The sequence below is a fragment of the Bufo gargarizans genome, chromosome 3 (genome assembly GCF_014858855.1).
Source record: "Bufo gargarizans isolate SCDJY-AF-19 chromosome 3, ASM1485885v1, whole genome shotgun sequence".
NCBI classification, from domain to species: domain Eukaryota; kingdom Metazoa; phylum Chordata; class Amphibia; order Anura; family Bufonidae; genus Bufo; species Bufo gargarizans.
In genome coordinates this window covers 90,810,624-90,826,972 of record NC_058082.1, presented here as the reverse complement: position 1 = coordinate 90,826,972, position 16,349 = coordinate 90,810,624, and the positions used below count along the sequence as shown (strand labels likewise).

The window sequence follows — 16,349 nt, the reverse complement described above, 5'->3', positions numbered from 1 at the left end:
AGCCACAAGAAAACACGGCTCTGATGCGGAACCAAACCACGTTCGCGAAAATGCACCCTTACGCTGCGTTTTTTTTCCACGTCAGGAGAGGGGACAGGTGCTCTTTAATCCCTTAAAGGAAAACAAGTGATACACAATAAATATTAGTTGTCTGCACAATTTCTCAATCTGCAGTATTTTCTGTCACATGATCTAGGACTTGCTCAGCCCCATAGAAGTAAATGGAGCTGAACTGCATCACCAAGCATAGCCACTATATAAGGTACGGCGCTGTGCTTGGTGAGCTGAGAGAAGGCCGTGGCACTACTGAGAGTACCAATGCCTTCTCAAACTGCTGATCAGCGGGGGTCCCGGGTGTCAGACGCCCACTGATGAGAGGATAGGTAATCAAAAAAAAAGATATAATAATTTTAAGGTTCTTGCAAGGGGACAAAAAATAAATGAACCAGCTGCAACACGGGGGGGGGGGGGGGGGGGGGGATGCTGGGGGGGCATTCGAAGTTACTGTTGAATTACCTCTGCACTAAATAGGTAGCTTGGATCTACATTAATTCAGGGGTACTGCCTGGGGTCTGAATTAATGGAGGGGCTGACATTTGTTGCTAGAGATGTAGGCACTGGTTGGAAATTTGGGGAACAGTCTCGGCTCTGCTTAAAGAGGACCTTTCACTAATATATAAACTAAAAACTAACTATACCTGTGGGCAGAGCGGCGCCCAGGGGTCCCCCTGCACTTACTAGTATGCCTGGGCGCCGCTCCGTTCGCCCGGTATATGCTCTGGTGTCTCAGCTCCGTCTGTTGTATTGGACTGATTTTTTTGTAGGAGGCGTGTCCCTTGCTGCAGTGCTGGCCAATCGCAGCGCACAGCTCATAACCTGGCTATGAGCTGTGCGCTGCGATTGGCCAGCACTGCAGCAAGGGACACGCCTCCTACAAAAAAATCAGTCCAATACAACAGACGGAGCTGAGACGCCGGAGCATATACCGGGCGAACGGAGCGGCGCCCAGGCATACTAGTAAGTGCAGGGGGACCCCTGGGCGCCGCTCTGCCCACAGGTATAGTTAGTTTTTAGTTTGTATATTAGTGAAAGGTCCTCTTTAATCTGCCCTAAGCCTAAAACTAGGGATCGACCGATTATCGGTTTTACAGATATTCAGGATTTTGAAAGTTATTGGTATCGGCATCTATTTTGCGATATTCCGATAATGTATTGGGAACAAGGATTGCGCTGCTGTCAGCGCTCTCCATGTTCCCTCAGCAGCACAGGGGAGAAGGAAGCAGCGTCTCCCTCCCCCTGTGCTGCTGCCGCCAATGAGAGGAGGGAGGACAAGAGGAGGGGAGGGGCTCTGGCCACTGCACCACCAATGAAGAGAACTCTCATTCATATACAGGAGGCGGGAGCTGGCTACAGAATCACATAGCCGGCTCCCGACAGGTGCGTTATGCACCTGTCGGGAGCCGGCTATGAGATTCTGCAGCCAGCTCCCGCCTCCTGTATATGAATTAATAAGAGTTATCTTCATTGGTGGTGCGATGCGCCCGCCCCCCCCTGATCATCCCCCCCCCCCACCCCCCCCATACTCTGCTGTCAATGATTATCCCTTTATTACCGCTAGCCTGGGATATAACAGACAGCACCTATAGAACTGACCGCCCAGCAATATAATACCGCTGGTACGGGAGACGCCCCGGCTGCATACATGAACACCTTCAGAGATGATCAGTGACCAGCGCTCGGGCTTTATCCAAACACTATTGATGAAAAGCAAACATCTGCTCGAGTGTCGGCATAACTCGCTCCACAGCCATAAAGCCCTGTGTACACAGAGCAGCACGGCCCTGTGTACTGACACCTACCATACAGATGACCAGCAGAAACACCAACACCGCTGCAGTTTTTGCAGTTGTGCTCAGATTTATTTTGCAGTTATTTTCTGGAAACTGCAGCCTTTTTGGTTGCAACTGAGACAATCCTGGTAAAGACCCGTGACAACACCACAAATAAATGGCCCTAAGAACAAATGAACTCAAGTGTCGACGAGGCTTCCAGACTTTGTGGGTGGAAAACCCGAAGCCACGGTCACATCTGTGGCAGAGGAACAGACACTACTGGAGCTTACCATATCTGGCACAGCCGGATCCCCATTCACTGCAATGGTCTCCGATGGCCTTCTGGCGTAAATCTACGCAGCGGTATTTGTGCGGCCAGATCCCCATAGTGAATGGGGATCCGGCTATGCCACATAAGGTAAACTCTGGAAGTCTATTCCTTGGCTGGAGCAGAGTTAGTGTCCATTCACACGTCCGCACTTTGGGTCTAGAGCCGTTCCACAATTACGCGGAACGGGTGCGGACCCATTCACTTTCAATGTAGTGAAGTGCTGTCCGCATCCGCACTTCCGTTCCGCGGCTCCGCAAAAAAATAGAACATGTCCTATTCTTGTCCGCAGCTGGTGATTGATCATGTCATGGACCATGTGATGAGCATAGTGACATCATCAAAGGTCCTATTCCTCACAAAAGAAGACAGAAGAGATGCCGGCTGCACGAACAAGTGGATTAAGGAGAGTTTATTATTATTTTTTTTGTTTTTTGTTTAACCCCTCCAGCCCTATTGTACTATGCATCGTGTATTCAGAATGCTATTATTTTCCCTTATAATCATGTTATAAGGGAAAATAATACAATCTACACAACCTTGAACCCAAACTTCTGTGAAGAAGTTTGGGTCTGGGTACATTTATTTAAAACGCATTGCACCCGCGCGATAAAAACTGAACAGAACGCAATCGCAGTCAATACTGACTGCAATTGCGTACCTACTTGCGCGGGTTTGCCGCAATGTACCGGGACGCATCCGGACCTAATCTGGACACGCTCGTCTGCAAGGAGCCTAAGGCCTCTTTCACACTATCGTTTTTACTGGATCCAGCAGGAATCAGCAAAAACGCTTCCGTTACTGATCCGGTTGTATTATCTTTAACATTGCCAGGACTGTTCTGTCATGAACTCTATTGACAGTAAATGGGGGACGGATCAGTTTTCTATTGTGGCAGAGAAAACGGATCTGTCTCCATTGACTTACATTGTGTGTCATGACGGATCCATCTTGCTCCTCATTCCAGGACGGAAAGAAAACTGTAGCATGCTGCGGTCTGCTCTCCGGTTTGGGATCACAACTAAAACGAAACTGAATGCATTTTGGAGAATTCCGTTCTGTTCAGTTTTGTCCCCATTGACAATGAATGGGGACAAAATGGAAGCGTTGCTTTTAGGTATTGAGACCCTATGATGGATCTCAATACCGGAAAATGTAAACGCTAGTGTGAACGTAGCCTTAAACTAAAAAACGCCCAGGCAGTATCCCTGCCACAATATGGGGGGCAAGATTCTGCACACCCATCACTGACAGATCACTGCAGAACCTCACACAGGCCGTGAGGAGATCTGTACCTGCAGAGAACAGGGGGGATATGGGGCGAGGGCACGCCCTGCCGGAGGGGAAGCAGTTTGTAGGCACATCCATGGCTGTATTCAATGGTGCAGTTAAAAAAAAGAACTCAAGAAAAAGCAGTGGTTCTCAATGTTGCGGTTCTAAAAGGAAAAACATTCATTTAATATGTTCAGCTCAAAAAACCATGGCAAAACTGCACGTAGCATGAACTACACCGACCCACGAGATCTGAATACACGGCCTCACTCGTGGGTTGTTTTTAACCCTTTTTTTTGCAGTGAAGATGACAGCTACAAATATTAACTGAAAGTCTATGGGAAACGTGAAATGCGGGGCGCACCAGTACGGTATATTCCGCTACTGGAGTCTGCGTTAATTAGGTGGCATTTTTTTTGTCCTCCAGTGTTTAAAAAGCCAGCATGCGGTAGGCTTTTTTTCCTGGCGTTTTGACATCCTCTCTATAGGGAATAATGCAGCATGCCCTCGTTGCAGCCTCTCTTCTCAGGTGGTTTCCCATACACTTCTCTAAATGGGGGGGGGGCCCATCTGTGAAACCATATGTCAAAAACGTATAACCAAAATAATTCACTTTTTTTATTTTTTTAAAGTTCAGAAACAAACTGCCACATAAAAGCGGTGAGTGAATGCAGCCTTAGGACTAGATCACAGGGAGGGTTTTTTGTCTGCAGAATTATTTGCAGATTCTGTGCAAAAACGAAAACAAAAAGCAGCGGGGCGGCTGCAGGATAGGAGGCCGCGGCGCTCATGTGTCCCCGGGTTTATACTGCGAGAGAGTCCGCTACATTCAAACTGAAAAACTATGGGCAAAACCACGCACATAACAGTGCAGTCACAATACCGTATTTTTGGCCCACATTTTTTTTGCGGATAGGATGCATTTCAACGGGTGCGCAAAAAAACGCAGACAGCCCGTGTGTCTGCTCCGTGACCCCACGAAAAAAGATAGAACTTGTCCTATTCTTGTCCGCTTTCCGGACAAGGACAGGCATTGACGTCATCCGTATTTTTGGCGGATCCAAGTTTTGCACACTGCAAAATACATAGTCATGCGAGTGCACCCCAATACGTGGCAGATTCTGACAAAGGCTAAATGGGCTGTGTGAACTAGTCCTTACATTTCCTGTTCCTTTTTGAACACCCCTTAACTAGTGTTGAGCGAACTTGTGTTTTAAGTTAAGCGTCTAAAGTTTGGGTTATCGAAGAATCGCATTAAGGATTCCGCTACCACAACGGAATTTAGAATCCATAACGCGATTCTTCGATAACCCGAAGCCAAAACACAAGCTCGCTCAACACTATCCTTAACCCACTTCGGGCTTTTGCTCAGTGGCAATATAAATATGAAAATATGTCACCGCTCCCGAGCCCTCACCGCCCTGCAGCAGACCGCACTCTGCCACCCTCCGGCACCGCAGTTGGTGCAGGAACTTTTCGGGTATATTTTCACGGCGCGGAATAAAAGTTATAGTTACAGCACACGGGATTTCAGGAAACCCCATCTGGAGTCAAGAAATTTAAATAGGCCCCAGGCAAGACAGCACCCCCCGCATTCTGGGCACAAGGGACCCTCCAGGCCACAATGAGTTAACAGGTCATCACATGTCAACTTCCATTGACACAGCAAACGTACACCGTGGGGGGGTAGCCCCAAATGTAGCTTCACCGGCAACTTACCAGACACGTTCTCTGGAGATCTGCCCGTCAGCGCCCACACCCCAAAATACGTATAGAGCGCATTGGCAGCGGGAACGTGGGAATGCACCAAATTTAGCAAGTCGCCCCCCCCCCCCCCGACTTGACAGAGAGGACACACACACACATATATACACACACATACAGGTGACAGGACTGTGCACAGGTAATAACACAGGAGGCAGCAGAAACTAACCCCAATTTTTGGATGTGACCCCCACAAACCGAATCCTTTACACCCCAAAAGACAAACTTCAGAGAGGAGTCCAAGAAAGTTTATAAGAAGTGCAGGAGTAACATGGAGTCTGGGGGTGATAACCTTACCAGGACCTGTGATGTAGCAGCGATGAGTTTGTCAGCACGGAGTGTTACACCAAATATAGGTGACACACTCGGCTCTGCTACTTCAGGAGAGTGACACTGAGGCCTCTGTGTGACACACACATAAAGTAACAGTCCTCAGCCTCCGGCCGCCATCATGAACTTGCCCCCTCCTCCTCCTCCTCCCCAGGATTATAATGACCAGCGCCGAGTAAACTTCATCATCCCCCTGACTTCTTCACTCCTCAGCGTCAAAGCGCAACGTCGTGTCTGAAAAAGGCGCTAAACTTCCTGAGAAGGCGCTCCCCGTACCTGTGTGAGGCCCGGGCTCCCCCGTTACCGCCGCCGCCTCCTCCCTCCTGCAGGCTCCGTTACTCGGGCGGCTCCGGAGGATGTCGGCGATGCTGCTGTGTGGGCTGAGGCCGCGCAGTCTCCCTGGGGAGGAAGAAGAGAAGGAGGAGGGAGGGCTGCACAATATGGCCGCTTCTGAGGGGAGGTCACAGCCAGCGGACAGATTATATATTAGCTCTAGAAAGATGGAGGACCCTTCACGTCTAATAGCCGGGGCTGCGCCTTCTCTGTGGCGGGCGTCATGGCGGCGCCCACATCCTGACTGGAAACAGAGGGCGACACTTGTTGCTTGTGAGGAAAAAGTGCGTCTTCTCCGCCCTGAGCATCCAGAGCGGCCCAAAAAGTGCAAATGTCGCCTGTCTGCTCAGAATTTAGGGCTAAAAAGTGGGAAAATAATGTAAAATCGGTCAACAGAAGCGAATTATCCCTTACAGGGAAAGCTGGCTGATGGCAACATGGCCGCCGTTTGGGCTTAGGGCTCATGCACACAAACATATTTTTTGTCCGTGTCCATTCTGTGTTTTTTTTATTTATTTTTTGCGGCCCGTATACGGAACCATTCATTTCAATGGGGGGCAAATAACGGAAATGACATCGTATGTCTGCAAAGAATAGAACATGTCCTATTGTCCGTATTGTGTACAAGGACACGCATTGTTACAACGGGTCAGCAAAAAACCGGATGTAACACGGATCTCATCTGTTTTTGTTCCGCAAAATACGGTCGTGTGCATGAGCCCTTGTACAGGGGTTGTCGCTCGGCCGCGGAGACAAATATAGTGGCGGCCGAGAGGGTGTTCACAGAGGATTTTGGTTGCCGATTCTGACCAATCGTCAATTTACACAAAGTGTTTTTGGGGGGTTTTCGGCCCTCGTTTTTTAAAAACCGCAGCAGGGGGGAAAAAAGAAGTGACGGATTCTTTCTTGGTGCGAATGCTGAGTCAAATTCACGTCTATATTTCGGATTGACATGGGTAGGATCGAAAAACGTGTTAAAACTACTACTGCTAAAAGAACACGAGGAATCCTGAAGTAGAATCTGTTAATTTTTTGGGGAACAGAAAAAAAAGCTCCATGTGAACATACCCTAAGAACATGGCATGATGCAGAAGGGAAGTACTAGCAGGTGGAGAGACGTTTCGTCATTTAAACAGATGTTTGTCCCCCGATGCGACTGTTTTAACAAAATTGTCACATGGCCCGACGCAAAGCAGCCGAACAGAACTATAGAATGTTTTTGCGCCTAACTCACGAGTAAAAAATACATACACCTACATAAATTGGCCGAAAAAGATGTACAAAAAAACACAGCCACCAGAGTCAAACGGGGTGCAAATGCTTCAAAAACAGGCGCACTTTCAATAGTAAATGAGCCTCCAAAAAATTAGGCTGAAGTAGGAAAAACTAGACTAAAACGGGCGTAAAACATTATAATAACTCCAAAAAATTAGGCTAAGATAAGAAAAACTAGACTAGGGCCCTTTTCACACGGGCGAGTTTTCCGCACCTAACGCATTGCACCCGCACTGAATCCAGACCCATTAATTTCTATGGGGGTGTGCACATGAGCGGAGATTTTCACGTGAAAATCCCAGCATGCTCTATATTGTGTGTTGTTCACGCAACACAGGCCCCATAGAAGTGAATGGGGCTGCGTGAAATTCGCAAGCAATTGCAGATGCGGTGCGATTTTTCACACACTGTTTCTAGGAGACGATCGGGATGGGGACCCGATCATTATTATTTTCCCATATAACATGGTTATAAGGGAAAATAATAGCATTCTAATTACAGAATGCATAGTACAATAGGGCTGGAGGGGTTAAAAAAATAATATTAACTAGAAAAGGTACAATTTCTGGGGAAATTGTGTGATGTGTTCTTGCCTCCACCAGTAGCTTACAACTGGAGTGGGCGGAGTAACTGGGTGGAGTGTAGACTCCGCCCACTTTTATACATTTTGACCTTTGTCTCACACTGACCCACCCTGCCGAGTTTGGGTGCTGTGAGAATGACAGCTGTTTAAAGGTTTCTTATTGAAGTCAATAGGGAAAATCTGATTGGTTGTTTGTGGCTCCACCCACTTTTTAGCATCCCCAAAATGAGATATACATTGGCACAGTCCTCCAGTGACCAACTGTGCCAAGTTTCAGAACCCTGCCATTAACAGTCTAAGAGCAGCGGCAGTTTGAATTTTTCCCATTTAAACAAATGGCTAAAATTTGATTGGCCGTTGTAGACTCCGCCCACTTTTTTTTTCATTTTTGACCCCAGTCACCCAATGACCTTCGGTGCCAAGTTTGGGTATTCTGGCTTTAATATTGTGAGAATGACAGCAATTTAAAGGTTTATCATTGAAGTCAATAGGAAAAATCTGATTTGTGGTTGTTGGCTCCGCCCACTTTTTAAATTTTTGAAGCCAAAGTAATCTATGACCTGATTTCTGAGATTTGAAGCCCCTGACATCAATAATGGCAGCATTTTTCAATTTTCTGCATTTTTCAATTTTCCCATTGAAATCAATCAAAGAAATCTGATTGGTTGTTTTTGGCCCCGCCCACTTTTCTAAATTTTAATCCTAATCCTAAATTGTCCAACTGTACCAAGTTTGTGGAACCTGCCATTAACAGTCTAAGAGCAGCGGCAGTTTGAATTTTTCCCATTAAAACATATAGCTGAAATTTGATTGGCCGTTGTAGACTCCTCCCACTTTTAAACATTTGAATTCTAGTCACCTATTAACCGAATATATTAAGTTTAACAACCCTGCCATTAACAATGTTGAAATGGCAGCAATTTTAAATTTTCTCATTGAAGACAATGGGGAAAATCTGATTGGTTGTTTGTAGCTCCGCCCACTTTTTAATGTCCCCAAAATGTAACAGAAATTTTCAGGTTGACCCCATGACTGAGTGACCCAAGTTTGGTGAGTTTCACTCCGAAGCTGTATGAGTGACAAACGTTTGCATTTTTCCAATAAAACTCTATGGGAGAAAAAAAGAGGTTTTCGGGGGCCCGCCCCAGGGGCCCGGAGGGTGGGATCGGTTAACAAAGCACAAGCAAGATCCTCGGGTATGTGCCAACCAAGAGTGCAAAGTTCGGTATTGATACTCCTAAATCTGTGGGAGGAGTAGCAATTTGAACGTCTCATTGTAGTCAATGGGGAGAATTTGATTGGTTCTGTGTGGCCCCGCCCACTTTTTCGGGTCTCCGAAATGTTCTAACAAATTGCGCGTTGACCCCATGACTAAGTGACCCAAGTTTGGTGACTTTAGTTTCAAATCTGTGCGACTGGGAGAGATTTGAAAATTTTCCCTGTCAAAGTCAATGGGAAAAACATGGATTTTGGGGGCCCTGTCCCAGGGGCCCGGAGGGTGGGATCGGGTAACAAAGCACAAGCAAGGTACTCGGGTGGGTGCCGACCAAGTCTGCAAAGTTTGGAATTTGTACTCCTAAAAATGTGGGAGGAGTAGCAATTTGAAAGTCTCATTATAGTCAATGGGGAAATTTTGATTGGTTCTGTGTGGCCCCGCCCACTTTTTGGGGTCCCCGAAATGTGCCCAAAATTTTCGGGTTGACCCCATGACTAAGTGACCCAAGTTTGGTGACTTTAGCGTCAAAGCCTGGCGAGTGGGAGCGATTTGAAAATTTACCCTGTCAAAGTCTATGGGAAAAAAGGGGGCTTCCGGGGCCCGCCACGGGGGCCCCGGGGGTGGGATCGCTCCACAAAGTAATAGCAATCCGATCGGGAACAATCTGCACGTTTTGGTAAATTTTTGTCTATGTAGTGTAAAAACTGTGGGAGGAGTTAGGGTGGCAAATTTGGCTATAATAATAATAATAACTAGAAAAGGTACAATTTCTGGGGAAATTGTGTGATGTGTTCTTGCCTCCACCAGTAGCTTACAACTGGAGTGGGCGGAGTAACTGGGTGGAGTGTAGACTCCGCCCACTTTTATAAATTTTGACCTTTGTCTCACACTGACCCACCCTGCCGAGTTTGGGTGCTGTGAGAATGACAGCTGTTTAAAGGTTTCTTATTGAAGTCAATAGGGAAAATCTGATTGGTTGTTTGTGGCTCCGCCCACTTTTTAGCATCCCCAAAATGAGATATACATTGGCACAGTCCTCCAGTGACCAACTGTGCCAAGTTTCGGGAACCCTGCCATTAAAAGTCTAAGAGCAGCGGCAGTTTGAATTTTTCCCATTTAAACAAATGGCTGAAATTTGATTGGCCGTTGTAGACCCCGCCCACTTTTTAATTTTTTTTGACCCCAGTCACCCAATGACCTACGGTGCCTAGTTTGGGTATTCTGGCTTAAATACTGTGAGAATGACAGCAATTTAAAAGTTTCTCATTGAAGTCAATAGGGAAAATCTGATTGGTGGTTTGTAGCTCCGCCCACTTTTTAATGTCCCCCAAAATGTGACAGAAATTTTCAGGTTGACCCCATGACTAAGTGACCCAAGTTTGGTGACTTTAGTTTAAAATCTGTGCGACTGGGAGCGATTTGAAAATTGTCCCTGTCAAAGTCAATGGGAAAAACATGGATTTTGGGGGCCCTGTCCCAGGGGCCCGGAGGGTGGGATCGGGTAACAAAGCAAAAGCAAGGTACTCGGGTGGGTGCCGACCAAGTCTGCAAAGTCTGGAATTTGTACTCCTAAAAATGTGGGAGGAGTAGCAATTTGAAGTTCTCATTAAAGTCAATGGGGAGATTTTGATTGGTTCTGTATGGCCCCGCCCACTTTTTGGGGTCCCCGAAATGTGCCCAAAATTTTCGGGTTGACTCCATGACTAAGTGACCCAAGTTTGGTGACTTTAGCGTCAAAGCCTGGCGAGTGGGAGCGATTTGAAAATTTACCCTGTCAAAGTCTATGGGAAAAAAGGGGGCTTCCGGGGCCCGCCACGGGGGCCCCGGGGGTGGGATCGCTCCACAAAGTAATAGCAATCCGATCGGGTACAATCTGCACGTTTTGGTAAATTTTTGTCTATGTAGTGTAAAAACTGTGGGAGGAGTTAGGGTGGCAAATTTGGCTATAATAATAATAATAACTAGAAAAGGTACAATTTCTGGGGAAATTGTGTGATGTGTTCTTGCCTCCACCAGTAGCTTACAACTGGAGTGGGCGGAGTAACTGGGTGGAGTGTAGACTCCGCCCACTTTTATAAATTTTGACCTTTGTCTCACACTGACCCACCCTGCCGAGTTTGGGTGCTGTGAGAATGACAGCTGTTTAAAGGTTTCTTATTGAAGTCAATAGGGAAAATCTGATTGGTTGTTTGTGGCTCCGCCCACTTTTTAGCGTCCCCAAAATGAGATATACATTGGCACAGTCCTCCAGTGACCAACTGTGCCAAGTTTCAGAACCCTGCCATTAACAGTCTAAGAGCAGCGGCAGTTTGAATTTTTCCCATTTAAACAAATGGATGAAATTTGATTGGCCGTTGTAGACCCCACCCACTTTTTAAATTTTTTTGACCCCAGTCACCCAATGACCTACGGTGCCAAGTTTGGGTATTCTGGCTTTAATATTGTGAGAATGACAACAATTTAAAGGTTTATCATTGAAGTCAATAGGAAAAATCTGATTTGTCGTTGTTGGCTCCGCCCACTTTTTAAATTTTTGAATCCAAATTAATCTATCACCTGATTTCAGAGATTTGAAGCCCCTGACATCAATAATGGCAGCATTTTTCAATTTTCTGCATTTTTCAATTTTCCCATTGAAATCAATCAAAGAAATCTGATTGGTTGTTTTTGGCCCCGCCCACTTTTCAGAATTTTAATCCTAATCCTAAATTGTCCAACTGTACCAAGTTTGGGGATCCTGCCATTAACAGTCTAAGAGCAGCGGCAGTTTGAATTTTTCCCATTAAAACATATAGCTGAAATTTGATTGGCCGTTGTAGACTCCTCCCACTTTTAAACATTTGAATTCTAGTCCCCCTATTAACCGAATATATTAAGTTTAACAACCCTGCCATTAACAATGTTGAAATGGCAGCAATTTAAAAATTTCTCATTGAAGACAATGGGGAAAATCTGATTGGTTGTTTGTAGCTCCGCCCACTTTTTAATGTCCCCAAAATGTGACAGGAATTTTCAGGTTGACCCCATGACTAAGTGACCCAAGTTTGGTGAGTTTCACTCCGAAGCTGTATGAGTGACAAACATTTGCATTTTTCCAATAAAACTCTATGGGAGAAAAAAAGAGGTTTTCGGGGGCCCGCCCCAGGGGCCCGGAGGGTGGGATCGGTTAACAAAGCACAAGCAAGATCCTCGGGTATGTGCCGACCAAGAGTGCAAAGTTCGGTATTGATACTCCTAAATCTGTGGGAGGAGTAGCAATTTGAACGTCTCATTGTAGTCAATGGGGAGAATTTGATTGGTTCTGTGTGGCCCCGCCCACTTTTTCGGGTCTCCGAAATGTTCTAACAAATTGCGCATTGACCCCATGACTAAGTGACCCAAGTTTGGTGACTTTAGTTTAAAATCTGTGCGACTGGGAGCGATTTGAAAATTTTCACTGTCAAAGTCAATGGGAAAAACATGGATTTTGGGGGCCCTGTCCCAGGGGCCCGGAGGGTGGGATCGGGTAACAAAGCAAAAGCAAGGTACTCGGGTGGGTGCCGACCAAGTCTGCAAAGTCTGGAATTTGTACTCCTAAAAATGTGGGAGGAGTAGCAATTTGAAGTTCTCATTAAAGTCAATGGGGAGATTTTGATTGGTTCTGTATGGCCCCGCCCACTTTTTGGGGTCCCCGAAATGTGCCCAAAATTTTCGGGTTGACTCCATGACTAAGTGACCCAAGTTTGGTGACTTTAGCGTCAAAGCCTGGCGAGTGGGAGCGATTTGAAAATTTACCCTGTCAAAGTCTATGGGAAAAAAGGGGGCTTCCGGGGCTCGCCACGGGGGCCCCGGGGGTGGGATCGCTCCACAAAGTAATAGCAATCCGATCGGGTACAATCTGCACGTTTTGGTAAATTTTTGTCTATGTAGTGTAAAAACTGTGGGAGGAGTTAGGGTGGCAAATTTGGCTATAATAATAATATATATGTGAGATAATAGTATGTGGTCTTGCTATGCAAGAACACATAATAATATATATGTGAGATAATAGTATGTGGTCTTGCTATGCAAGAACACATAATACTAGAAAAGGTACAATTTCTGGGGAAATTGTGTGATGTGTTCTTGCCTCCACCAGTAGCTTACAACTGGAGTGGGCGGAGTAACTGGGTGGAGTGTAGACTCCGCCCACTTTTATAAATTTTGACCTTTGTCTCACACTGACCCACCCTGCCGAGTTTGGGTGCTGTGAGAATGACAGCTGTTTAAAGGTTTCTTATTGAAGTCAATAGGGAAAATCTGATTGGTTGTTTGTGGCTCCGCCCACTTTTTAGCGTCCCCAAAATGAGATATACATTGGCACAGTCCTCCAGTGACCAACTGTGCCAAGTTTCAGAACCCTGCCATTAACAGTCTAAGAGCAGCGGCAGTTTGAATTTTTCCCATTTAAACAAATGGATGAAATTTGATTGGCCGTTGTAGACCCCACCCACTTTTTAAATTTTTTTGACCCCAGTCACCCAATGACCTACGGTGCCAAGTTTGGGTATTCTGGCTTAATATTGTGAGAATGACAACAATTTAAAGGTTTATCATTGAAGTCAATAGGAAAAATCTGATTTGTCGTTGTTGGCTCCGCCCACTTTTTAAATTTTTGAATCCAAATTAATCTATCACCTGATTTCAGAGATTTGAAGCCCCTGACATCAATAATGGCAGCATTTTTCAATTTTCTGCATTTTTCAATTTTCCCATTGAAATCAATCAAAGAAATCTGATTGGTTGTTTTTGGCCCCGCCCACTTTTCAGAATTTTAATCCTAATCCTAAATTGTCCAACTGTACCAAGTTTGGGGATCCTGCCATTAACAGTCTAAGAGCAGCGGCAGTTTGAATTTTTCCCATTAAAACATATAGCTGAAATTTGATTGGCCGTTGTAGACTCCTCCCACTTTTAAACATTTGAATTCTAGTCCCCCTATTAACCGAATATATTAAGTTTAACAACCCTGCCATTAACAATGTTGAAATGGCAGCAATTTAAAAATTTCTCATTGAAGACAATGGGGAAAATCTGATTGGTTGTTTGTAGCTCCGCCCACTTTTTAATGTCCCCAAAATGTGACAGGAATTTTCAGGTTGACCCCATGACTAAGTGACCCAAGTTTGGTGAGTTTCACTCCGAAGCTGTATGAGTGACAAACATTTGCATTTTTCCAATAAAACTCTATGGGAGAAAAAAAGAGGTTTTCGGGGGCCCGCCCCAGGGGCCCGGAGGGTGGGATCGGTTAACAAAGCACAAGCAAGATCCTCGGGTATGTGCCGACCAAGAGTGCAAAGTTCGGTATTGATACTCCTAAATCTGTGGGAGGAGTAGCAATTTGAACGTCTCATTGTAGTCAATGGGGAGAATTTGATTGGTTCTGTGTGGCCCCGCCCACATTTTTCGGGTCTCCGAAATGTTCTAACAAATTGCGCGTTGACCCCATGACTAAGTGACCCAAGTTTGGTGACTTTAGTTTCAAATCTGTGCGACTGGGAGAGATTTGAAAATTTTCCCTGTCAAAGTCAATGGGAAAAACATGGATTTTGGGGGCCCTGTCCCAGGGGCCCGGAGGGTGGGATCGGGTAACAAAGCACAAGCAAGGTACTCGGGTGGGTGCCGACCAAGTCTGCAAAGTTTGGAATTTGTACTCCTAAAAATGTGGGAGGAGTAGCAATTTGAAAGTCTCATTATAGTCAATGGGGAAATTTTGATTGGTTCTGTGTGGCCCCGCCCACTTTTTGGGGTCCCCGAAATGTGCCCAAAATTTTCGGGTTGACTCCATGACTAAGTGACCCAAGTTTGGTGACTTTAGCGTCAAAGCCTGGCGAGTGGGAGCGATTTGAAAATTTACCCTGTCAAAGTCTATGGGAAAAAAGGGGGCTTCCGGGGCCCGCCACGGGGGCCCCGGGGGTGGGATCGCTCCACAAAGTAATAGCAATCCGATCGGGAACAATCTGCACGTTTTGGTAAATTTTTGTCTATGTAGTGTAAAAACTGTGGGAGGAGTTAGGGTGGCAAATTTGGCTATAATAAGAATAATAATATACTTGTGAGATAATAGTATGTGGTCTTGCTATGCAAGAACACATAATAATAATAATATATATGTGAGATAACAATATGTGGTCTTGCTATGCAAGAACACATAATAAGAGCTTACAACTGGAGTGGGCGGAGTAACTGGGTGGAGTGTAGACTCCGCCAACTTTTGTACATTTTGACCTTTGTCTCAAACTGACCCACCCTGCCGAGTTTGGGTGCTGTGGCTTAAATTCTGTGAGAATGACAGCTGTTTAAAGGTTTCTTATTGAAGTCAAAAGGAAAAATCTGATTGGTTGTTTTTGGCCCCGCCCACTTTTCTGAATTTTAATCCTAATCCTAAATTGTCCAACTGTACCAAGTTTGGGGATCCTGCCATTAACAGTGTAAGATCAGCGGCAGTTTTAAATTTCCCCATTGAAATAAATGGCTGAAATTTGATTGGCCGTTGTAGACTCCGCCCACTTTTTAATAAATTTTTGAATCCAGTCACCCAATGACCTACGGTGCCAAGTTTGGGTATTCTGGCTTAAATACTGTGAGAATGACAGCAATTTAAAGGTTTCTCATTAAAGTTAATAGGGAAAATCTGATTTGTTGTTGTTGGCTCCACCCACTTTTTAAATTTTTTAATCCAAAGTAATCTATCACCTGATTTCAGCGATTTGAAGCCCCTGACATCAATCATGGCAGCATTTTTCAATTTTCTGAATTTTTTTTTTTCCATATTGAAATCAATGAAAGAAATCTGATTGGTTGTTTTTGGGCCCGCCCACTTTTCAAAATTTTAATCCTAATCCTAAATTGTCCAACTGTACCAAGTTTGGGAAACCTGCCATTAACAGTCTAAGAGCAGCGGCAGTTTGAATTTTTCCCATTTAAACAAATGGCTGAAATTTGATTGGCCGTTGTAGACTCCGCCCACTTTTTCATTATTTTTTGAATCCAGTCACCCAATGACCTACGGTGCCAAGTTTGGGTATTCTGGCTTAAATACTGTGAGAATGACAGCAATTTAAAAGTTTCTCATTGAAGTCAATAGGGAAAATCTGATTTGTTGTTGTTGGCTCCGCCCACTTTTTAAATTTTTGAATCCAAAGTAATCTATCACCTGATTTCAGCGATTTGAAGCCCCTGACATCAATCATGGCAGCATTTTTCAATTTTCTGAATTTTTTTTTTTCCATATTGAAATCAATGAAAGAAATCTGATTGGTTGTTTTTGGCCCCGCCCACTTTTCAAAATGTTAATCCTAATCCTAAATTGTCCAACTGTACCACGTTTGGGAAACCTGCCATTAACAGTCTAAGAGCAGCGGCAGTTTGAATTTTTCCCATTTAAACAAATGGCTG

General features: G+C 45.2%; 1 protein-coding gene across 2 annotated transcripts in view; it reads right to left on the bottom strand.

Annotated features, from left to right (window-relative positions):
* The window catches only part of RDX (radixin), a 108,167-nt gene extending 102,148 nt beyond the window's left edge, over positions 1-6,019 (bottom strand). Inside the window, exon 1 of one of the 2 annotated variants that reach the window (XM_044285042.1) lies at positions 5,803-6,019. The gene's annotated coding sequence lies outside the window, so the exon portion shown is untranslated. Of the gene's footprint in view, positions 1-5,493; positions 5,644-5,802 lie in introns of those variants that run through there. The other variant, XM_044285043.1, reaches the window with a different exon arrangement.
* Between the last annotated feature and the right edge of the window lie 10,330 nt (positions 6,020-16,349).